Source organism: Arvicola amphibius, chromosome 8 (assembly GCF_903992535.2).
Source record: "Arvicola amphibius chromosome 8, mArvAmp1.2, whole genome shotgun sequence".
NCBI classification, from domain to species: Eukaryota; Metazoa; Chordata; class Mammalia; order Rodentia; family Cricetidae; genus Arvicola; species Arvicola amphibius.
Genome location: NC_052054.1, coordinates 85,833,647 through 85,858,341, shown reverse-complemented (window position 1 = coordinate 85,858,341; position 24,695 = coordinate 85,833,647). Strand labels below are relative to the sequence as shown.

The following is a 24,695-nucleotide window of genomic DNA, read 5'->3' as shown; positions in this document are numbered from 1 at the left end:
TAGGGTTTCATCTGTACACAGGGAACAGAGAGTGAAAACCAGAAGGGGGAATCAGGGTATAAAACCTCCAATCCCACACCCAGTGAACTACTTCTTCTAGCAAGGCTCTACCTCCTCACATTTCCACAGCCTTCCCATATGAACCTATATGGAACACTTCTCATTCAAACCACAACATCCCTTTAATCATTTATGTCAGATATTGTCACAATAAGGCAAAAAAAAAAGGACATTCACAGTGACAAAAAGATGTGTTAAAGGTACACAGGCATGAAATGACTGCTGTTTTCTTTCTTTTTCTTTAAGATACGCTTTGATTATTTTTAGTTATGTGCATGTGAGTTCAGGTGCCCACAGAAATCAGAAATGTCTGAGTACCCCGAAACTGGAGTTATAGGTAATACAAGCCACCTGACGTGGGAGCTGGGAACATGACTCTGGTCCTCTAGAAGAGCAGAACATGCTCTTAACCACGGAGCCATCTCCTCAGCCTCCTCCATTGACTACTCTCCATCCATGAACTTCCTTCTGCACTTACTCTTTACTGGGGCACCCGACAGTCCACCATCTCTCGTTACGGCTTCTCCTCTGCATTCTTCAGAAGCTTGTTTCCTGTCCAGTGGGTCTGGCCTCCAGAAAAAGAAATGTTGTTAAAAATTCAATATGCAGATACCCTCAACACTCCATTCCCCAACATGCAGTAGTCAAGTATCTCACCTCTCTGAGCAGGACCAAGGTGGACAAAAACACAGAAGACCCTTCAGACCTAGGATGAACCCATGGAGAGAACTGCAGAACCATGTGAGAGGTCAAGGTTGACTCACTGTAGAAGGAGTCAACGTCTCATTAGTCATTGCTGCACTACAGATAGCATCATCCTTGCTAGACATCAGGGAAACCATCCTGGCTTAGGCACTTATTAATAAATAATATGGCCGTAGTCAGTGAAAGTGTGGGAGAAATATGGCTTCTTGGCAATTGGTGGGTTGGTCACGGGGTTTAATTTTTGTTATCAAGTCAGTAAAGGCAAGAAACAAATACTTCTCAAATAGGAGGGAAGAAAATGACAGATTTTATGGAAATGAATCACCTTCTGCGTGTTGGAGCCTTTTTGGTTGGGGCGCTGGTTAATGTGGGTGACAGCCCTTTCTGCCTGTTCCTTGGCATGCGGTTACTGGGAGCCATTTGTAACACTCCCATTTTGTCTGTGAAAAGACATTTTAATTGAAAAATCATTTGCCCATAAAATTATTATCATCAATCCACATTCCACCAAAGGGCTGCAATATGACCATAAAACAATTTGTAAGTAGATTCATTTCACCCACTAAATCACCTCACATTATGTTGTGAACGGAATGATTAAAGCAAGTTAGCATTTTGTTGGCAAAGTAATTACATTATTATGCATTTCATCCACAGAGATACTTAAACTACTGAGTCCATTTGTCTTGTTGACACAACATCTATACGTATTGGACAGAACACATTTTATTTAGTTGATGCAATTAATTTTATTCACCAAGAGCTTTTAAACTTAGGCTATTTTTTTTTCCTCACACAGGCAGAGATTTGACTGGGTGACAAAATTAACCTTGCCTGAATAATCTTGGCTCATAAGGCTTTCTCAAACTGTGTGGAGACTGGTGAAGTGTCCCTCTACTCCAAACCTGCTGGATGGGGACATGATGCACACACGCTTTCAGGAGGACCGCTCGCATCCCCTTGAGCAGCCCATCAGATAATGTCTTCTTGCTGCCAGCTTCTTTAATGGCTTCAGACTTTCCTGGGATGGTGCCCAACTCCGAGGAAAGTCAGGATTTGGAAGGCAGTCCTTGTTATGGGGTAAAGACCTTCACACCACGGCTTGAATGGGGAGTCTGGATTAATGGGAGTCTGGTGTTTGCCTGCGGAAAAAGCACATCTCACTGAGCAGCCCTGAGTTCACAGGACAGGGCGTTTTTTAAAGACAGTGAACACAGGAAAACTACATCCCGGCTGACAGTTGCAAGAGGAAACAAGCAAGCAGCTTAACAAGAGCCAATAATACGCAAATTACTATTACTGTTGCTCTTGTTATTGTTGCCATTTTGCAGTGCTAAGGTTGAAACCCAGGACCTTGTCCATATCGGGTAAGTGATCTCCACTGCGCTGTATCTCTAACCTTGATTTTTTTTTTCTTTTTGAGACAGGTTCTTACTACATAGTCCAGACTCGCCTTGGAGTGATGAGCCTTCTATTTCTTCCTCCTTAGTGCTGGGATTATAGGAGAATCCTGCTACATCTGGTCCAGATTAAATTATCCTAAAACGGTCTGCAATGTGGTAACGCAACTGAGTCTCAATGAGGATTGTGGGGTTTGAACCAGAAATGGCCCCCATCACAGTCTCAGGCACTTGAGAGCTTGATCCCCAGGTGATGATGAGAAGCTTGATGGAGGAAGTGTTTCACTTGGGGCAGGATTTGAGAGTTTAAATCCCCATCACTTCCAACTCCAATTGTCTCTCTCTCTCCCTCTCTCTCTCCCTCCCTCCCTCCTTTCCTCCCTCCCTCCCTCCCTCTCTTCCTCCCTCCCTCTTCCTCTTTTTCTCCCTCTCTCTCTTCCTCTCTCTTTCTCTGCTTTCTACTTATGGTTCCAACATATGATCTTCCTATTCATGCTGCCATGCCTGCAGCTACCCCTGTCATGGTGGAAACTTATCCCTCTGGAGCCATCAATCCAAATAAACTCTTCTATTAGTCACCTAGTTCATGGTATTTTATCACAGAGAAAAAAAAAATACTAACACAAAGATTTAAGACACTCCTTGAAGGAGAGAGGGTGGGCTGAGCAGAGAGGAGACAATCCTTGCAATCTGAAACATGACTTTTCTAATGAACTGGGGAGGCTGGCCATCCTTTGAGCTTACATGGGGTTTTAATTAGTTTTGCTGTTGCTGTGATTAAACACTGCTGCCTAACGCAACTTGGAGAGGGAGGGGTTTATTCCCATCCTACCACTCTCAGATCATGATCCTTCACTAGGGGAAGTCAGGACAGGAACTCGGGTCAAGAGGCTGGAGGCAGGAGCTGAGCAGTGAAGTGGTGTGGCTGACTGGTGTGCTTCCGGTGGCTTGCTCAGACTGCATTCTTATTCAACTCAGGACCACCTGGCCAGGGATGGTACCTCCTGCAGGTTGACTGTGCCTTTCCACATCAATCGTCAATCGAGAGAATGTCCTACAGACTTGCCTGCAGCCAAATCTGATGGAGATATTTTCTCAGCTGAAAACAACTCGAGCTTGTGTCGAGTTGACTAAACATAACCAGGGCACATAGTTGAAAGGCATCTGCTACAGGCCAAGTGCATGTGGTCCCGGGAGCTTCAGAGAATCGTTGGCATCTCTTCTACCCTTCCTTGCACTAGAGACATGGTGTCTTACCTCCATAAACCCATCCATCTTCTTCAAATGCCTCTGGCCTCCTTGGTCTATTATACACACAACACACTTCCACATGCACATGCACATGCCTGCATACAATTAAAAATAAAAGATCATCCATGTGCAGAAAAATCTGAACATACAGCAATTTATTTTATATATATATATATATATATATATATATATATATATATATATTATACAATCTCACAGCCTAATATGTAAGGTGACCCTGTAAATGAAAGGAGGGTCTATGGATCATTACATGATAAGATAAATAGCAGCAGACTGTTATTGGCTATGCAGACCATTCATATATGTACATGTTTTGTATAAGAAAGCAGATGGGCAACATGGTTATGTAACTTTCCCAAGGGCTGGCCATCAGAACATTTGGGTACCACGATCAATACCCAGATCGTGTCTGGAGACTTAGATGAGAAATGTCCATTATAGGCTTGAGTATTTGAACAATTATTTCCCAGCTGGTGGCACTGTTTGGGGAGGTTTAGGAAGCAGAGACTTGTTGAAGGAAGTCTGCCACTTAGGGTGGGCTTTGTCCTAAATCTGGTTTGCTCTCTCTGCTTTGTAATTTTGGTTGAGATGTAGTCTCTTAGCTTCCTGCTCTGGCTACCACACCTGCCTCTTGTAATTATGCCTCTTTACCATAATGGACTCCTGCCCATCTGGAACCATAAGCCCAAGTAAACTCTTCATTCTAGAAGTTACCTTTGCTCATGGTATTTTACTACACCAACAGAACAGTCATTAATGAATTCAACATCTCACACTCAAGAACCAACAAATTCAACTGCCACCATGATCGTCTACCTTCATCTTTTTTCACGTGTTAGTCACGTCTTAACTTCTAAAACCATAACTGTGAAAGCCTGCGGTAGTCTGGGTGTGGTTCCTTGACATAAACACTTAACATGAATTTCATGTGATCTCTATGAAACAACAGAACCTCCTAAAGAGCCTCACAGCAGAGAAAATCCCATAGGTACTACAGTCTCTCTGAAGATTCATGGAAGCTTTGCTACATCCACAGGGATCTTTGCTGATGTTAGGAGAAACAGGCTTTGCTTACAGTGCATCAAGTTTCTTTAAATTCCTGGAAAACCTTTGTAAATGACTCTTCTTGGCATATTTGAATCCGGATAAGGATACTTTTCCATCCCCTGACGCTGAAGTACTCTCCACTAAGATCAAGGCAGTGGCTTTTTTTTTTCCAGAGTGGGTGTTTTAGAAAATGTGGCTTCCAGAGAAGTGAGTCATGAGGAGACTCAACAAAGCTAGGAAATCAAGAATTGGACTTTAAAGGAAGTGTTGCTCCTTCCATTCCGTCTCATCACTCACGGTGAAAAGAAAAGCTCCAAATGACAATGCTGAGCAGAAGAAGAGGCACCATTGTCTTGATTTTCATGGACACAAAAATGGGCCCCAAAGAAAGGATTATAGTCATGCTATCAGTGAAGGTCAACTTTATGCAGTACGAGGCTTCGTGACACCAACACAACCAGCCAATGCAAAGGTTCAGTCAGTGACATAGATATCATATTGATGATGCAGCAAAGCTGAAGGTATTCTTTGAAAGTCATGGCTGAAGGAGACTGTAGAGACCTGGCTACCCACCAGCTTGCCTGGAGTTTATATTAAGTACAAGATGCAGCCAGGCATGGCAGTGCATGCAGTCTGGGTAATGCTGAGTTCTAATAGTATGGACTACATAGAAATATCACTTTCTTCTCTGTCTGCCTCTCCCTCTCTATCTACCTCACCCACACACAAAGAAGCAGTCTAGCCATCAACCCTCCAAATTCTAGCTAAGTAGTTCAAGTGTGTGATTTAAGGACCTTCATTTCCAAGGAACACAAATTTATTTAGATGCAGGTGACCCTAGGACTGAGAGTCACACATTTCATCAATCTATAAAGAAAAAAAGCTATGCTTCAAATCCTACCCATGAAGGTTCTTGGGCAGGCTGTGGACAACTTTTGGACACAGGCACCTCCAGATGGCCTGGCTCTGTCCTAACCTATGTGGTCAAATCCACTAATGTTGAAACCCTTTGTTGAATTTCTGTTAAAGTGTTTATGCTCTTACCTTATTTCAGCGTTTAGTATTTGAAATTTTCCACAACTTCTCATTTAGGAAGGAAGGAAGGAAGGAAGGAGGGAAGGAAGGAAGGAAGGAAGGAAGGAAGGCAGGCAGGAAGGCACACAGACAATACCCACATTGTCAGATGTTGATGGAGTTACTGAGGAACTCCAGGAGAAGTTTTATGCAAGATTTCAAACACAATACATGGAGTGCAAGCTCCATAAATGTTAACTATTGTTACTTTGATTCGCTGTTTATTTATACAGGTTCTCTTTATGTAGCCTAGGCCAGTCTCGCACTCCTGACCTTAGGCTACTCGATGTCGTTGTCATCACCATTGTGTGCCACCATGCGTGATTGCTACTGAATGTTCATCCACATGTATGAGGGGGCATGACTGTCCATTCTGCAATAGTTCGGCCAGTTTGACACATTGTTTAAACTTGTCACACCTAAGGATTTTGGGGGATCCCTGCTTAGGTGGAGGCTAGTGAGAACAAGAGTATATTTTTATGTATCTTTCAGACTGAGCCTAAATCTTGAGTCCACATACTCTAAACTCAACCTTTCTGGTCTACCTATAAAGGGACAGAAAATATCTAAGCATAGTTTGAGACTAGTTAAAAGCATTTACTCCAACTTTATTATGATCACCTCAGATTATCCATTTGAACAGATGAATAAGTTCTGCATACTCATGCAATAGGATATGACCCAAATTTTAAAGAAAAATCAAGTCTGACAAATATGTCGTTGTGACTAAATGTCCCAGATACTGAGATGAACAAAACAAGCTGGGATTGGAACTAGGGGAACAGCTCAGTGTGCAAAGTGCTCGCCTTGAAAAATGCAAGGATCCAAGGTCCATTCCCATAACTCACCTTAAAGAAAAGAAAAGAAAGCAAAAAGGTGGATGTTAGTGCTTGAGGTTGACCTTTGGCCTCCATAGGCATGCGTGTACGTGCACACATAGGCACTTATTAACCAGATTTTTGAATGTGTATTGATTGGCTCATGAAATATTTCAAAGCAGATAAAACAACTCTGTGGGGGATAAATGTCAGGTCTGAGGTTATTCCTGGGAGATACAAAAGAAGAAGAGGCTAATAGAATCTTCCAGGGTGCTGGAAAAAGTTTATGTCCTGTTCTGTGTGGTGCTTACATGGATAAAGATTAATTAAACCATGTGTTCAATACCAGCACACTTTGCAGACTTCTACACGTGTATTATTCCTTAATTAAAAATTCAAAGTACAAGGCGTTTCTTATTAGTATGAAGAGAGCTTTCTCACCTTTTCGATAGATCTGTGATGAGTCTGAGGGACCCTTTCACTTGTGGCAGTCCAGAATGCAACGGGGCAAAAGGCCTTTTCTTCTCTTTCTGCTCCTATTTCTCATTCTTGGTTTTTCCAGCATTTAGCTTTTGGAAGCTTCAGATGATTGTTTGTGAGCACTAATCAGATGGCTCTCCCATCTGATTCATCCAGCAAAGTCATTTCTTCTAAATGCCTAAACAAAATTTAGCCCTCTCCGATGCTGGCTGGATCCTCTCCTAACTCACTGTCCAGCAGGCAGGATGGATGGCTCTGCTCAGGGCTGGATGCAATTCCCATGCAGTAGGTAATTAGAGGATCACATTTGTTTAGTTTTCTGACAACCTAGATCGACCATAGACCCTCTGATGACTCGTTAAATGGCTGAAGTAATGGGCTTGGAAATTTTGCCTCAGGAAGAGCTCGGCTGAAGCAGAGGAAAGAAATGAAGTCGCCTCTTACACACCATAGCACTCTGCCCTCTGGGCTTCACTCAGACCTCATTCTACAGGCCTCTCTGGAAGAGAGAGCCTGAGTCACATTTTCAGAACTTTTCTCCCAGGATTGTCCAGTGGGCTAGGAGACACAGCCGAGAGACAGCATCTCTGTTGCTGTATACCAGAGCACAGTCCCTGGTGCTCATTCACAAGCTCACTTGTTCAATCACTCGGAGGTTAGTTATTGAGTATTTGTTACCCCCAGCATACAGCAGCAAACAAAACAGAGCCCCTGGCCTTGTAGAACATATATTCTAACTGGAGAGGCATAAAGTAAATGAAGTAATCTCATGGAACAGTAAATTATCTACTATCTCTCTTTTTTCCTTTACTTTGAGAGGCAGACTCTTTGATGGCTATCTCAGAACTTAGGATGTTTCTGCCCTTGCTTCCCTGGTGCTGAAATTACAAGAGGGGGTCATCACACTTTGGAGTCTTATTCCTTTTGTTTTTCTTTTAAAAACTGCTTCTCTATTCTTAAGAACTTGATACATGTATAAAATGGAATATGATCATATATAACCCCCATTCCACACTCCCGCTGTCCCTCTATCCTTCATTTACCCTCAGCATATGACCCCTGCACACAAAGACGAGAGCTAGCATGTACACAATTCACTCACAGCAAGGAGGAAAAGATTAAAGATTATTATTTAGCCCATATTCATGCCATCTAGGCATCAGACATTAAACTGTCTCATGAACTGGTCCTTATATATGACAAACTTGTATCCAAAGATTTTAGAGAAGTCCTATGTAAATGGCACATATTATGTATTATATGGTATACTTCAATCAATATTAGCTGATTTCCCAAGCAATAGAAACAGTGCGCAAACTGCTATCAGTCATAGATACTTGATTATTTTTAGCTTTATGTATACATCATAAACTGAAAGTGGGGGCTGGGTCAGTGGGTAAAACACTTGCTATGCAAGCATGAAACCAAGGGTTCAGGTCCCCAGCATTCACAAGAATGTTGGACTATTGTGGTGGCCTGCCTATAATCCAAGCCCTCAAGAGGGAGAAACAAGGATTCCTGGAGCAAGTTAGCTACTCATTACTCTAACTAAATCAGTGACTCAGGTTTAGTGAGAGATTCTGACACGATGTATATTGTAGAGATTGATAGAATAAGACATTGATGTCAAGTGGGATAGTGGTGGCGCATGCCTTTAATCCCAGCACTCGGGAGGCCGAGGCAGATAGATCTCTGTGAGTTCGAGGCCAGTCTGGTCTAAAAGAGCTAGTTCCAGGACGTGCTCCAAAGCTATAGAGAAACCCAGTCTTGAAAAGAAAGAAAAAAAAAAGAGATAACTTGATGTCAACATTTGACCTTTTACACAAATTCATACATGTACACATATGTGCATGCAAACATGTACCTATGTACACAAATACACACACACATAGCATAATATAGACATGACAAAATAAAGTACGATATATGGTTTCCATTCCTATTATGACATATAAAGAGTCTGGAAGAATAAACAAAACCCCACAATTTCTCTCAGAACCATCAGAAAATTGCTGTCATCAAAACCGTAGATCCAGACTGGCCAAATAACAAGTAAGAGTCTTGAAGGACTGAGAGATGGTTTATATTGATAGTTCTTACCCAGCATAATGGCTAATTTTAATTGTCAACTTGGTGGATTAAGAATCACCACAAATGAAATGTTGCCTCGTTTTTTGATATGCAACAGTGACCCTTTATAATACTCATAGCTATGGCACTGAGCTCAAGAGAAAAAAAAGGAATTAAAATATCCATTGTGATCCTTTCCTAAAGCCCTGTTGGGGAAATGATCACTTCCTGTGTCCTAACTCAAGTTCAGCTGAGACTCCGCCCTCTCTAAGAAGACAAAGAAGGGCTCCTTTAAGGTTGTGTGGTCTGTGTGGGACCCACTTGTATGAAAGGAGCAGGGCTGGAAAGCTCAGGCTGAGTGCACGAGGACAGCAGAGCAGATCAATAAGCAGCCATGAGCAAGGACAATGTTCACAAGTTGCTCTGTCAAAACTCATCACGCCTCGTTTTCAGTAACGAACTCTTCCAGAGCAAAGCTTCACCACCCAAGGGAAGACACCATACTGGGGCTTTGCATCTGACATTTCAAATAATTAGAATTTCACAGTTCAGACAACAGCTTCATATTTTATTCCTGAAATCGAAGCCGTTAGTCAATTAAACAAGATTCACCCAGAGCTGTTGACACGGACAAACACAGCGAGGATATGATGACAGCACTCATTCAATTGCCACCCTTTCCCCCTTGGGCTCTTGGGTCCTATTGAAATACAAAATCCAGTAAGAACATTCACAGCCTTGTGGACACTAGCAAAGCCTCATAGATGCTCAATAAGCACAGTCTTTCTTGAACTTTAAATGAAGGAGTGAGACAGAAAAAAAGAACCATAAGTCCCAACCCAGGTACTCAGAGATGTCTAGAAGGAAAAGAGAGCAGGCACCTGGAATGATGGTTAGAAGCATAGACCTTGATACCCCACACTGATGCCCTCCATAGATGAACTGACTTATTTTTAAGATGTATTTTTATTTAGTGTGTGTGTGTGTGTGTGTGTGTGTGTGTGTGTGTATGCATGTCCTCACACATATGCATGCAGTTACCTGGGGAGACCAGAAGGTGTCAGAATCCTTTTTGTTGAAGGAACAGGAGTTTTTGAGCTGCCCAATATAGGAGCTAGGAACTGAACTCAGGACTTCTAAGTGAGCCACAAGTGCTCCTAACTTCTGAGCCATCTCTCCAGCCCTAAGATCCCATTTCTGTTTCTGTCTCTTGGAGGCTGTTTGACCACACACACCTCATATCACCTCATCTCTCCTTTCCTCATCTGGAGAGAGGGAGCAACAACAGCCATTACCTGACTCGCTTTTCTGCCTTTAGACCTCCAGACTATAACTCTCTAACTCCCCATCATCTCTGGTCATTGCTCTGCTTCACGAGCCCTTTGAGGGCTGCCTGACCCTACTCCTTTGCTTTCCAGATTCCAGCCGAGGTTAGTAAAGCACAGCAGGAGTGGGGGAGACAGCTAGAGGGCAGAAAGGCTGGGATTTCTGCCTCCCTTCTCACTCTGCAGTTGCAGTCACCGGATTCCTTCGTCCGTGACCACAGCTTTCACAGCTTGACCCCTCTCCCAAAGGTTCACAAAACTATGGTACCTTTGATCTTTCCTATTCGGGCCAAAAGGATATTTCAAGATGGCTTGTTCAAGAAAAAGACTCTGAAATGGACATTCTCTGGGCATGGTGACTCATACACCCGAGCTCTTGGGAGGCAGGAAGATCATAAGCTTGAGGACTTCTTGCGTTGCGTGGCAAATTTGAGGCCATCTTGATTTACACAAAAAGACCTTATCTAAAGAAACAGATAGATAGATAGATGATAGATAGATAGATAGATAGATAGATAGATAGATAGATAGATAGACAGACAGACAGATATATAAGATTATAGGGCTGGGAGGCATAGCCCAGTGATAATGTACTTGCCTTATCATGGGGCAAAGCCTTGTGCCCCATCCTCAGTAAAGCAAACATTTAAATACATAAAAATTTAGGAGCTATCAAGTGTAGATCCTTAATTCTTGTGAAGGTGGCTCACCAGAAAAGGCTTTTGGGAACCAGTCCTTTTAGAAAGACTAGGAAGCAGAATTGTAAAGAGGGAGTGTGAAGTCTGAAAGATCTCTGCTGAATCTGTGGAGGGTTGTGAAATCATAACAACCCTGTAGAGTTAGCCCAAGAGGCCCAAATTCCTGTCCTTGTGTGGATAGACATCATGCACAGGTGACTTTCTTCAGGAAAGGCAGTGCTCAGACAACATGCCGACAGGTAGTGCTGAGGGTGTCAGCTGCTGCCAAGGGGGAACAAGCCCTTCAGGGAGCTTAGACAGAGCATAACAACATCTACCACAGAAGGGCCTCTTATTTGTGAGCAGTCTTTCAGGGATCTCCATATGAGGTTTCTTTCTCTAATTTCACTCATTTGTCTAGAGTTATTTATTTGCATGCTCCTTGAGTTACCATTGGGCTTTTGGTAGGACCCGAATGGGTCCTAATATACTCTGGTATTTTCTTCCCTGGGGCTTTCATAAATCGGATGAGCAAAGAACCTTACAGGGGAGCCTGGTGCTGGAACAATTTCAAGTGGACATTTTCCTAAAGAAATTGTGAGCAACTTTTGTTTTCTGTTTGTTTGGTTGGTTGATTGGTTGGTTTGGTATTGGTTTTTTGAGACAGGGTTTCTCTGTGTAGCAGTTCTGGTTGCTCTGGAACTCCCTTTATAGACCAGGCTGGCCTCAAGCTCACAGCCTGCCTCTGTCTCCCAAATTCTGAGATTAAAGGTGTGTGCCAACACTGTCTGGTTTGTGCTCAGCTTTTGAAGGTAAATTAAAGGTTATGTAATGGAATTATGCTTACAAAGCACAGCAAGCACCTCCTTTATATTTTGTTTAATGAATTTGTTTTATGATATTTCAAATATGGGCATGTGTCCTGCCTTCGCGTTTACAGGCCAGAAGGAGTGCCACCTGCACAAGACCCTGACTAGCTCTGGAGCTGCAAGCTGCGATGTATTTACTGAAGGATGCTTCCTATTTCCAGAAATGGCGATGAGTAAGCATAAGGGAGCTAAACAGATAGTTGGCAGCAGCAATCTGAGGAGCTGCTGGTTTGGCCAGACAATGAATGTGTTCATATTCAGGCACGTTGGGTGGGAAATCTACTTATAATTCAGTATGTAAAGCGAGCCTAAGATTCGGGAAGAAGGATGTGAAGAGCAGTGTAGGAGTCTGGTGGGAGGCATCGAGCCTTGAGAACCATGAGAAAGTTTTTTTTCAGGTTTTTTTTTTCGTCAAATGCAGAATTAAAAATGCATGTGCCTACTGTGGGAGAAGGCAGGAGAGAAAATGGGTGGGGAGACCCTCCCCATGGGCGAACAGTAGTGGGTCTTGACTGCTCCATGCATTGAGAGGGAAATACAAGAGAAGACCTGTTCTGGAGAAGCCGAGGATTCCACTCGGAGGAAATTAAGTTGGGAGGTTACAGCAAGAAGCCATTTTCAGCTCCTAATCTCCCTCCCAACTTCATTTCCTCTTTTTAGTTTTTGTTACTAATAACGTCCTGAGGCAAATTCCACTTTCAAAGTGACCACTGGCCAGAGGATAGGTGACAGTGGTCACCTTGGGCTCAGTGGACTCCCAGTTGTGTGGCGCAGCTAGATAAAGCCTTGAGTTACATACAGGTCAGAAGCTTGTCCCTTCCCTTCTCTGGTTCTGCCCTCGCCAACAGGCTTGTCTCAGATGTTCATTCCATCTGCTTCCTAGAGGTTTCAGGAGACAAAAGCCATCTGCTTCTTGTTACGGTGTCATTAGAACAATCATGACAAAGGAGGGTACAAGCTTCAGATAGTTGGCTTTCCCTGGAGGATGTTGGCTGTCATCTTGCTAAGTTTTTGCTTACATTTTCTCCAAACTTCTCACTCCAGACCAGCCTGGGACTCACCCAAGCAACTTCTCAGTCTAGAAGCAAAGGGAAGCAGCAGAGAGTGTAAGAGGTTCCTATGTCATTCCTGCCTCCGGGGCATTCGCAGACTCTAAGTGACCAGCCAGCTGAAAGGAGGCAATTTAAAGAAAGGAATTCAAATGGAAGACTTTCAAGCATCAATTAGACATGAATTTGAGCTCTAAAAAAACATTTAATGCTTTTAATTAGCATTAAACAGCAACTTTGAGATAAAGCTGTTTTTCTGTGTGATGAGCACCACTCCAGAGACTGGGACTGAGCCAAGGGGTAGGCTCTCTGGTCATCCCTATAGGAACCAGCCTAGGAATCCAGAAGGAGAAATAGCGAGAAGACAGTTGTCCTGCTTTTCTTCCATTGTCGTGATAAACACTGTAACCAAAAGCAACTTGGGGAGGAAAGAGTTTATTTCATCTTACAGCTTAAAGTCCATTGTTGAGGGCAGTCAGGACAATACAGGAACCTGGAGCAGAAACTACGAAGTAAGGACTGCTGCTTTCTAGCTTGCCGCCCAGGGTCATGTTCAGTTACCTTTCTTGTATAGTCTAGGTCCACCAATCTAGGGATGGCACTCCCCACCATAGGATGGTCCTCCTGCATCAATCAGGAATCAAGAAAACGTCCCAAAGTCTTGCCTACAGGCCAATGTCATGGGGATAATTTATCAGTTGAGGGCCCCTCTTCCCCAGTATGACAAGTTGGTAAACAAGATTCTCCATCACAACAGTTCATCATTATGCTGCCATGCTCAGAATTTAAGTCTTCCCCGACCTCGGCATACTATTCCCAGATGGGAGTGGAATGATATGTGGAAACAGAACAAACATTTTGCTAGAGTAGCAACCTTCCTGCTCACCTCCATCCACTCCTCAGAACCCACATCTGTTTACCAATAGAGGCATATTTGACGGGAGGGCTTTTCCCTTTTGAAAGACGAGTAATCGAATAAGGCCTGAATTATCTAGATTTTACACATTTTAGCATGAAATTAATTAGTTTGGAGGATTACGCGGCAGATAATCACACACCGAGCAGCTAGACCTCCCTAATTGCATGTTTACATTTTACACCCAGCTCCTTTCATTATCCCAAGAAGCTGCCTGTAGCATGACTTTCCCGTTGAAAGGGAAGAAGCCCACCAAATGATTTCATTTTCCTGTCTGCAGAGCTCCTGATAAACCGACAGCACCATCGAAGCTCTCCAAATACATTTGATTTTCATTAAAAGGCTAATCTAAAACCAATCAACCAAGACGTACAGAGAATGGCTGCGCAGAATAAGAATGTGTAGCTCCTCTGGAAAACCCGTGAGAACAAATCCACGTAATTATTCAGACAGACGTTACCTAGCAGAGAGAATCTGACTTCAATGCCATTGACAGTAGTGCGTGTGCTCCGTGGTGATGGACAGACGGCAAGCCTGGGTTTGTCAGCCGCATGGCAACACCGGGAGGGTCGGTGTGGGTGTGCAGATTAAATTACGCGTTGCAAACAGCTTAAATATGGAAAGGAGTCAAGATTCGGGAAGTATGAATCCAACCTTGTTGCCTGACAGAAACCATCTACAGCTGTGCTGAGCGGAAGACAACAGCCTATCAGAATACATTAAAATCTATTAAGGTGGTTAGTAAGAGGAAATGGAATTAAGAGACAGGCCACGTTGGTGCTTCTAAAGAATTCGACCTTGTTCATGTCAATAGAAGGACTATGTGGACCCCATGATGGAAAATGAGTTTCCTGATGTGGAGTGCCCCTCTGTATGCTGCGATCATGTGTTGCGTTTATTAGTTGATGAATAAAGCTGCTTTGGCCTATGGCAGGGCAGAATGTAACAGGCAGGAAAGCCAAACAGAATACATGGAGAGAAAATGTGGAGTCAGAGGGATGCCAGCAGTTGCTGGGGAAGCAGGATGTGAGGTAAGAAGCCACAAGCCTTGTGGTAAAATATAAACTAATAGAAATGGCTTAAACATAAGAGCTAGCCGGAAATAAGCCTGAGCTATCAGCCAAACAATTATAAATATTATTAAGCCTCTGAGTGGTTATTTTAAAAGTGGCTGTGGGACCAGGTGGGATGAGAAACTTCCAGTTACATTTTCCGTTTTGTGGTCTTAGTATATTTTGGTCAGTTTTACAAGTGGAAAAAAGATCAGTTCCTTTAACATGCAAGTGAAACTCTCTTCACTTGGGACCTGAACAAGGAGGAATGGCCCCAGCCCTCCAGCATGGTAGAAGCAAGCAAAACACTGCCTCCTGAACAATGTGGCAGCTGCGACTGTCCAGTGCCCTGTGCCGGTACGGTTACCAGTATTCCTCAGCCAGCTCTCTATCTATGCTGAACACAGAGGCATTTTTTTTAGAGTAGCCTAGCCGTGAGCGAAATGTGCTTACAAAGTCAGCCCTATCTATCCCTTTCATGTCTGGGTTAAGCAAACAGGCATATTTATGGAGCACGGAGCTTCCGTGGGAGAAATCCTCGAGGAAGCAGGACCTCCCGGCCCCCACGTGGAGGAGGCCAAGGCCAAAAGGAAGCTATTTCCACCTCTGGCTGTGGAGCTATCACCAGGCTGACACCCACACACTATCTTCGTTGGCTTGTGGCTTGAGAGCCAGGCTTCTCTGCTCTCCTTGGCTGTTTTCAGATGAAATAAAAATTTAAGAAAACCTCAGTGGAACAATTAACTCTCAAATATATGAGATGCTCTGGGAAAGCGGGGCTTTATAAACAAGCCTTTTCCCGCACAGGTCACGCTCCCCGTCTCAGCAGATCAACTGAAATGGATTTTCTGCCTCTGGCACTGGAAAGAATTATTTATGTTCTGAAATGAAGCTAATGTGTGTTATAAATAAATCCTGAATGTACTTACCTCTCTATTTCTGGTAGTCTGTGCACCTTGCAGGAAGGAGCTCTGGAGAGTTTTGACTGGCTTGAGCAGCCAGATCTGGGTGGACTGTTCCAAAGAGGTGATCTGTATCACCTCAGATGCTCTTGTCTGGAACACATGAGCTCCGAAATCCAGTCTCTGAAAGGTTAAGAAAAAAAAATCAAAATGTAGGAGGTGGAGCCAACGCTCAGCAGTTAAGAACACTCGCTGCTCTTGCAAGAAGACCTGGGTTCAGTTCCTGGCATTCACATAGTGGCTCACAACCCCCTGTAACTCCAGTTCAAAGGGATCTTACGCCTTCTTCTGACTTCCTTTGGCACCTGTACCCACATGGTGCACACAAGCAGACACATATTCAAAATATAAGCTCAATGCGTATTTTTAACTCCACTTTGAGAAAGTGAAACGTGGGTGGCTCTACTGCCTGGTTCTGTGTGTCAACTTGACGGAAGCTAGAGTCATCAGAGAGGAAGCAGCTTCAGCTGAGGGAATGCCTCCATGAGATGCTGCTGGTAAAGCATTTCAATTAGTGATCAATGTGGGAGGGCCCAGCCCATGGTGGGTGGTGCTATTCCTGGGCTGGAAGTCCTGGATTCTCTAAGAATGCAGGCTGAGCAAGCCATGAGTAGCAAAGCAGTAAAGAGCTTCCCTCCAAGGCCTCAGCATCAGCTCCTGCCTGCAGGAGCCTACCCTGTTTGATTTTTCTATCCTGACTTTCTTCAGTAATGGAAGTGTACACCAAACAGACCTTTTTCTTTTTAACTTGCTTTTTGGTCATATTGTTTCATATCAGCTATAGAAACCCCGAGACTGTAACATACACCTATTATCCTAGCACTTGTGAGGCTGAATCGAGGAATCAAGAGTTCAAAGTCAGAAGCTGGAGCTATGGCTCAGTGGTTAACAGCACTGCCCACTCTTCCAGAGGATATGAGTTCAATTCCCAGCACCCACATGATGCCTTTCTACTGTGTGTAACTCCTATTCCAGGGAATCTGATGCCCTCTTCTGGCCTTCATATATGTACCAGACATGCATGTGGTATACAGATACACAAACAGGCAAAACACTAATACACATACAAATGAACTATTTCTTAAAGTGTTCAAGGCCAATCTGAGCTATACAGAAAGACCTAGACACAAAATAAACAAAATGGAAAAGACTGAGTCTATATTTTTGTCTTCTCTTTGTAAAAAAAAAAAAATGTTCAGTTACACTGGGTCCATATTCCTCTTTTGTAACCAGTATCTGACTCAGAGCCCTGAGCCTCTGCACACACAGTCCTTACCGCTCCGCTCCAGATTGTCTGTGTCGGTCGCCAGGATCAGCTGCCTTAATACTCATGAATGAAAAAGGGGACATATTTTAGTTATCTACCTTTCAAATAAATCTAGAGAAAGAAACAAGAACCTAGGAAGCTATCTAGAATGGTAGTGCACGCCCTTAGTCCCGGTACTCAGGGAACAGAGGCAGGCAGATCTCTGTGAGTTTGAGGCTAGCCTGGACGACAGAGTAAATTTTAGGACGGCAAGGGCTGCTACATGGAGAAACCCTGTCTTGAAAAAACAAACAAACAAAAAAACCAAAACAACAACAACACATGATCATCTCAAAGAAAATCTTAAAGAGGCATTTATCACAGTCAACAGTCTTCTCTAAATCCTCTCATATTGTTCAGTTACCCAAATACAGCATGGGACTTGAGAAGGAAACATGCAGCCCTGCTGGATCAACCCTCACTGATGGCATCAGAGGGACTGTGAAAGTAGCTTTTGCTGCATAATAAGCCGGGCCCAACACTATTGGCTGAAGGAACAAAACTTTACCATTTCTCCTGATTGTTATTTATTTTGGCTTTTCTGGCCCAGATCTTGCTAGTTTCTGCTGGACAATCATATTTCCTGGTTTAACTGGTGCTGAGTTATCTAGAATGGCCTTGTCCTGGTTCATGGAGGCCAGAGGCCAGTTCTCCCAGGGCCACACATTCTCCAGCCAACAACCTTGGTTCATCCGTGCATCATCTTTAAGATTCCACAGAAAGACAAGAACGTCTCTACTCTTTACTCTTGTTACTTTCTGCAAAGTTTAGAACCAGTCCTGCATTTGACCACCAAGGTTTCTTAGAGTACCTGATCGGAACTTTTTTATAGCTGAAAACTGAAAGATGAAATGTTGAAAAAAAATAGATAATGAGCTGTGACTAGTGGTACACACACCTTTAGCCCCAGCACCCAGGAAGCAGAGTTAGATGGAGATCCTTGAGTTTTAAGCTAGCCTGGTCTACATATGGAGTCTAGGCCAATCATGACTATATAGCCAGACCTTATCTCAAAAATTTTAAATGTTAAGAAAGTATAGCACAGTCTATTCTTTATACAGGATTTTCCCCAGGTAGAGTAAGTGATCAGGATTTAAAAGAAGATTCCAGAAAGCACCTACAGGGGCATAGGGCAATGGCAGAAAACAGAAGCAATTGTATTAGTGAGCAAGATAACACTATGAAACTAGGAGTTATGGAAGTTACTGAGGGCAGAACCTAAGGAGTTTTATACTTAGACAAGTGCTCTGCCATTGGGCTGTAACCATCAGCCCTCTCTCATAAGTATTTTAAAGAATTAAAAGTGTCTTCCATCCAGAGTGCTTAGAATAATGCCCAACATACACTGCATGTTAGTTGATACCGTTCCTCACTTATCGTTATACTGTGGAGTCAAAACCTGTCAGAGTGTCTGAAGAGATGACTCAGGGGCTGAGAGTGCTTGCTGCTCTTTCAGAAGACATGAGTTCAGTTGCAAGAGCCCACAGTTGCTGTGGGATAACCCATTTGTATGCTGTGAGTATGTTTTATTACCACTGGTTAATAAAGAAGTTTCTTTGGCCCATAGCAAGGCAGATTATAGCCAAGTGGGAAATTCAAGCAGAGATACAGAGAGAAGAAGGGTGGAGAGAAGGGAGATGCCAGTAAGTTGTTGGAGCAACAAGATATACTAGAGAACAGGTAACGCCACATGATGCAAGCTCAAAATACAGATTAATAGAAATGGGTTAAGTTGTAAGAGCTAGTTAATAATAAGCCTGAGCAATAGGCCAAATGGTTTTTAATTAGTATTAAGCCTCTGGGTGATTATTTTAAAAGTGGTTGCACACTAGAAAGTATGGAGAAACCTCTGATTACACACATTGTTGTTCATAATCAGTTGCAACTCCAGTTTCAGAGGATCCAGTGCCCTCTTCTATCCATGGGCTCTTCTAGGCATACGCATGCATCACATAAACTTAAAAATAAATAAATACTTTTTAAATTACAAAAAAAAACCCCAACAAACAAAAAACCTTCCAGAGCCTGCTCACATGAACCAGTCCTGGGATCCAGAAAAGCATTTCATTAGCCAAAAGGAAAAAGAATGCAGAGCCTTTGTTATCTAAGCTGGAAGAATTAAATGATTAAGTATAGAAAATGAAACCATTATCATGAATAAGCTTTTACAGTAGTGAGGAATAAATCATGAGCATACATAAGTAATCCAGGGAGAAGCCCAAGGCTGGGAGAAGACCATGAATTGAATTTGGGCACAAATCAGCATGTCAGCACTCAGTCCTGAAACCAGGCAGCTCAACAAGCCCAACACCAGGACAGAGGGCTATAGTGTGTACGGCGCCTCACTGGACAGACAGAACCATGAATGGCCTCTGGATACTCCTGCACTCATTTGGGCTTCTGTAAATTTGTTTAAGTCTGCAAAGAACTTGGAGCCCGATAGACTGTGAGGGGTGCTGGCTCTCAAGTCGCATTTGGGGAGTTCCACTGCCTGAAGCTCTCTTCTCTGTTCACTCTAAACATTCTTGGCTCCTCACCAGTCTTTTTGAGGTGAGTAACTGTGAGTCTCGCCTGGCTCATCCGTCCTTGTCTCTTAAAAAATTATTTATCATGAAAACTTAATGAGCAGAGTACATATGCCAAGATCTGCGTTGGGTTTCCCTTTCTGTGTGATTGCTGCCACTGCAGACCCACCTTGTTAATGGGAAACATGAGGCTCAACCTCTCAAAGCAGGTAGATAGTACAGCTCCGAGGGAGCCACAGAAACACGCACTCACACAGTGACCTCTTCACTGACCCTTCATCCCTACCCTTAATTGTACTGTGTGTTGGGCATACATGCCTGATCTTCCCGGTGATATAAATTACTTACGCAAAGTCCTTACTATTCTTTAATTAATTAATTATTTTTTTTGAGACAGGGTTTCTCTGTATAGGCCTGACTGTCCTGGAACTTGCTCTGTAGACCAGGCTGGGCTCAAACTCAGAGATTGCCTGCTTCTGTCTCTGTGCACCACCACTGTCTGACTTAGTCAACTTCTAATGCTAGAACCTGAACCCAGGGCCTTGCACATGGTAGGCAAGCACTCTATCACTGAGCTACATCGCCAACTCTTAGTATGCTTTTGAGACAGTATCTCACTGTGTAGTCCATTCTGGTCTCCAACCCTCCCAGCCTCCTTGACGCTGGGGTTACAGGTGTATTAGCATGCTCAGCTCTGAAAGTTCTTAATTATGACACACTCCAGGAGAAAATTTCGTTTGATCTAGAATTTTCCCACAAGGCCATTGATTTCTTTTTTTTTTTAAAGATTTATTTATTTATTATGTATATAACATTCTGCCTCGATGTATGCCTGCACGCCAGAGGAGGGCGCCAGATCTCAGTACAGATGGTTGTGAGCCACCATGTGGTTGCTGGGAATTGAACTCAGGACCTCCGGAAGAACAGATCTCCGGAAGAACAGCCAGTGCTCTTAACCTCTGAGCCATCACTCCAGCCCCGGCCATTGATTTCTTATCTGCTTTCCTGGAACCCTTGCTTGAACCATGCTACTGAAAAACGATCCTCCTGATGAGCAACTGCAGTGGTTTGAATGAAATGTCCCCCATAGTCTTCTTACTGAACACATGGTTCCCAATTGGTGATCAGAGAGGCTCAGCAACCCTAGGATGTGGGGCTTTACTAGAGAAAGGACACCACAGGGATGGCCAGTGAGAGTTTTATAACCTCACCCCACCTGTACTTCACTTTCTCTGCTTCCTACCTGTGGATGCAGTGACCTCTCAGCTTCCTGTTACGGCCACATGCTGCCCTGCCTCCTCCTCTGCTGTGGTCTCTCCTTCTAGAACAAATCGACACAAACTCTGTCTTCTACAAGTTGCTTTGTTTAGGGTATTTTAGCACACCAACAGAAAAGTAACTAACAAGCCGGGCGGTGGTGGCACATGCCTTTAATCCCAGCACTTGGGAGGCAGAGGCAGGTGGATCTCTGTGAGTTTGAGGCCAGCCTGATCTACAAGAGCTAGTTCCAGGATAAGCACCAAAGCGACAGAGAAACCTTGTCAAAAAAAAAAAAAGTAACTAACACACAGCTTTCCTAGTTATACTTTATTCATAACTGCTGTCTTCGTTACTTTCCTACTGCTCTGCTAAGACACCATGACCAACGCAACTTATAAGAAAAAGAATTTATTGGGCTTATAGTTTCAGAGGTCCATGACCATTTTGGTGAAGAACACGGCAGCAGGCAGGCAAGCATGAGTTTGGAGTAGTGACTGAGAGCTTGCATGTTGAGAAATCATAACACAGAGAGCGAGAAAGAGCACTAAAGAAATCATTTTTTAAACCTCAAAGCCCACCTCCAGTGACACACATACTCATTCTTCCCAAACAGTTTCACCAACTGGAGACCAAGCATTCAAGCGTCCGAGCCTCTGGGGGCTGTACTCATCCAAACAACCATACGGGTCACCTTTCAGTCAGCCCCTTGTGTGCTCAGAACAATTCCACACTCACATGACAGTGCTTCAAGCATGGGAGGACAGTAGTCTGTCCTTCCCAAAGCCCTTTCTCCTCCACTTCAGAAGACAGAGATTAAAAAAGAGGGGGATCAGGTCAGAAGAGACATGCGTTTCATGACAGAGCTAGAGTCTCCTCCCATCTCACCTTCCTTCTAGAAACATCATTCTGGTGGCCCTGCCTGCTGCCCAGAACACCAATTCTGTCCACTACAAATGGTCTCTAAGATTCCATGAAAATGCTGCAAACCATAAAGTCTTCTTTATTTAGAATGGAAATGATGCAATCCGGCTTGCTTTGAAGGTTAAATGAGGTAACATGGGTGAATACTTTAGCACACGCCACTTGTTAAATATGGACATATTCTTCTGTGCTATCCAAAGACACAGCTGTACTTTATCTCTACCTGTTAATAAGTAATTCTGACTTTAATTATAATTGACTTCTATAGAAGTCAAAGGTGCAGAATTACACCAAGCTACAAGTGTAAAATAAGAATTTGGATCTCGCACACATAAAATAAATACATAAATATAAAGCAATTTTTCAAAAAGATCTGGATACAAAGACGCACTCTACAGGTAGGGTCAAATGAGGGAAGGACCCTGAAGACAAAGCTACTTTGCTCCACCCTTTAGAATTAATACAGTCTCTGTCAAAAGCTGACATGTTCCATGTAAACCTGTTTGGGTGAATGAATTAAAAGAGTTCTCCAGAGAAACTGAACTGATAAAGCATAATGGATAACAGAAATGACAGACAGACAGACAGAGACAGATTATGGAGAGAAAATGATAGACAGATGGACAGACAGATTGATTGACAGGTAGACATGCAGGAATTATTGGAAATGAGAAGCCTCCTGACCAGCCATTTGCAATACAGAGACCCAGGAAAGACAGTGGTATAGTTCCTTGTATCTATGAGTGTATATGCAGAGAGGGTTTACTGAGAGGAAGTCTTGCTCTGAATATGGATGAAGCCGTCCTATGAAATAGGCACCGGGACTTAATAAACAGGACAAAGTCAGATGAAGCCTGAGAGTGACCCCTTTTTTCCTACTGGCACATCATGATGTGAATTGCTCCACCCTACCCTCCTTCCCCATCATGATGGAATAAACCATCTGAAACCTTGAGCTAAACAGACCCTTCCTTTCTCAAGTTGTTTCTGTCACATATTTGGTCAGAACAAGGAGTTCAAGTCTAAAGACCTGAGAACCGAAGGACCCAATAATGTAAATCCCAGTCTGAACACAGAAGATGATGAGAGAAGTTGGAAGGAGAGGAGAGGGGAGGATAGAGGAGAGACCCATCACAATAAAAGCCCTCATCTCCTAAGGTTGCTTAGGGAAGATAGTAACTAACTTTCCAGACTCTCTCAGTACAGAACACTTAGAGAGGAATCCTGTGCTAGTGTGTCTCTAAAGATACTCAGTATTAGTTGGTTTAAAAATGAATTAGAAATGTGTCTTTACATTCTAAAGAAACTACCATTTAAGGCTTATAGCAAATCCTCTATCTCTTCTCCTCCCTTCCTCCCTCTCTACCCCTTCTCACCATTATCCAGCCCTCATCACCATCACCAAGGCAGCCATCACCATCACAGCCACGTCCATTCACGCATCCCGGAGAACTTCTTTCCTGTCTGCTCTGCCTGAAAACAACTCTTTGAACTTCATTTTCTTTAGCACATTATGAAGACTATGGAAAACTTAATTATTTAATTATGCCTCATCACGTAAGTACTTTACCAAATCAGATTCTTACCCTTCTAAAAAGGTTCATTTACATATTTTCTGGGACCCTTAAAAATAGTAATTTTATACCAATGAGGTATAACATTCACTACCAAGCAGGGAGATTATTTGCTCAGTTCACAAAGGAGGAGAAAGGAACAAGGATGAAAAAGAAAGGGGGAAACAAAAGAAAGGGGGGGAACTTTTAGACACTGTTTTTGGCCACACTCAGGGAGACGGGTTTGGTCGCATGATCCATCAGTCTCATTCCAACTGGAGTTGGTGATCTCCCATTAGTTCTGTCCCACCGTCTCCATGAGTGAACGCACCCCTCTCGTTCCTGACGAGAAGCAAAGGACAATGGCTCTGGGCTCTGATTGTTCTTCATGGACGGGCTCTGTGGGAGCCTTCTCAGCTTGGTCGATCACCTTCCTGGACCTGGGGGGAGTTGGGAGGACCTTGGTCTTAGCATAGAGTGGGGAACCCTGATGGCTCCTTGGCCTTGAGAGGGAGGGAGGGGAGGTATGGGTGGAGGGGAGGGGAGGGAAGGGGGAGAAGGAGGGGAGAGAAAGGGGAGAAGGAGGGGAGGGAGGGGGGAGGAGGAGGGAAGGAGATGGAAATTTTTTAAATATAAAAAAAAAATAAACCATGAGAAAAAAAAAAAAAGACACTGTTTTTGATAGAGAGATGATAATTGTTATTGTTGAGGCTATTCATCAAAGCCCTTCCCACAGGCACCTATTAAGTAAATTATTCTTTTTTTGGATTTTCGAGACAGGGTTTCTCTGCAGCATTAGAGCCTGTCCTGGAGCTACCTCTTGTAAACCAGGCTGGTCTCAAACTCACAGAGATCTGCCTGCCTCAGCCTTCCGAGTGCTGGGATTAAAGGCGTGAGCCACCCAGCTAAGTAAATTATTCTTAATTTTTGGGAGGACAAAGAAGTTTCCTAATTTTTTAAAATGTGAACTTAAAAGGCATTGAGACTACAGTCTCAGAAATTCTAAAACTAGGACATTCTAGAAAAGACCTTTTTCAATCTTCAGTTAGTGAATACAGAAAAGAACATTTGCTGTCTATGGAAAAGCCCACTTCTTCACCTCCACTCTTCCAGAATCTGAAATTTAGATCCTTATGGTCAACTCAGTGGTCCCCATTTATCTTCCCTTAGGGCACTCATAGAAAAGAAACTTCTTTCAAAATCAATGTGATTGGTGTGAAGTGGACAGCTTTCCCTTTTATAGATAGCTCCCCAGTCAGTCCTTGAAAGCAAATGACCAGAGACCTCCCATTCCCATACTGCGGTTGCCTAGAACATGACCTACCCTCGCAGCTAGGTAAAGCCCATCCTACCG

The 24,695-nt window shown here is 43.3% G+C and overlaps 1 long non-coding RNA gene across 1 annotated transcript; it reads right to left on the bottom strand.

Moving 5' to 3' along the window:
* Positions 1-1,627: 1,627 nt before the first annotated feature.
* LOC119821160 lies at positions 1,628-15,889 on the bottom strand. The gene is made up of 3 exons (XR_005286582.1): positions 15,744-15,889; positions 3,423-3,511; positions 1,628-1,907 (listed from the first exon to the last, which is right to left on the bottom strand). It is a non-coding gene; the product is annotated as an uncharacterized LOC119821160 (long non-coding RNA).
* Between the last annotated feature and the right edge of the window lie 8,806 nt (positions 15,890-24,695).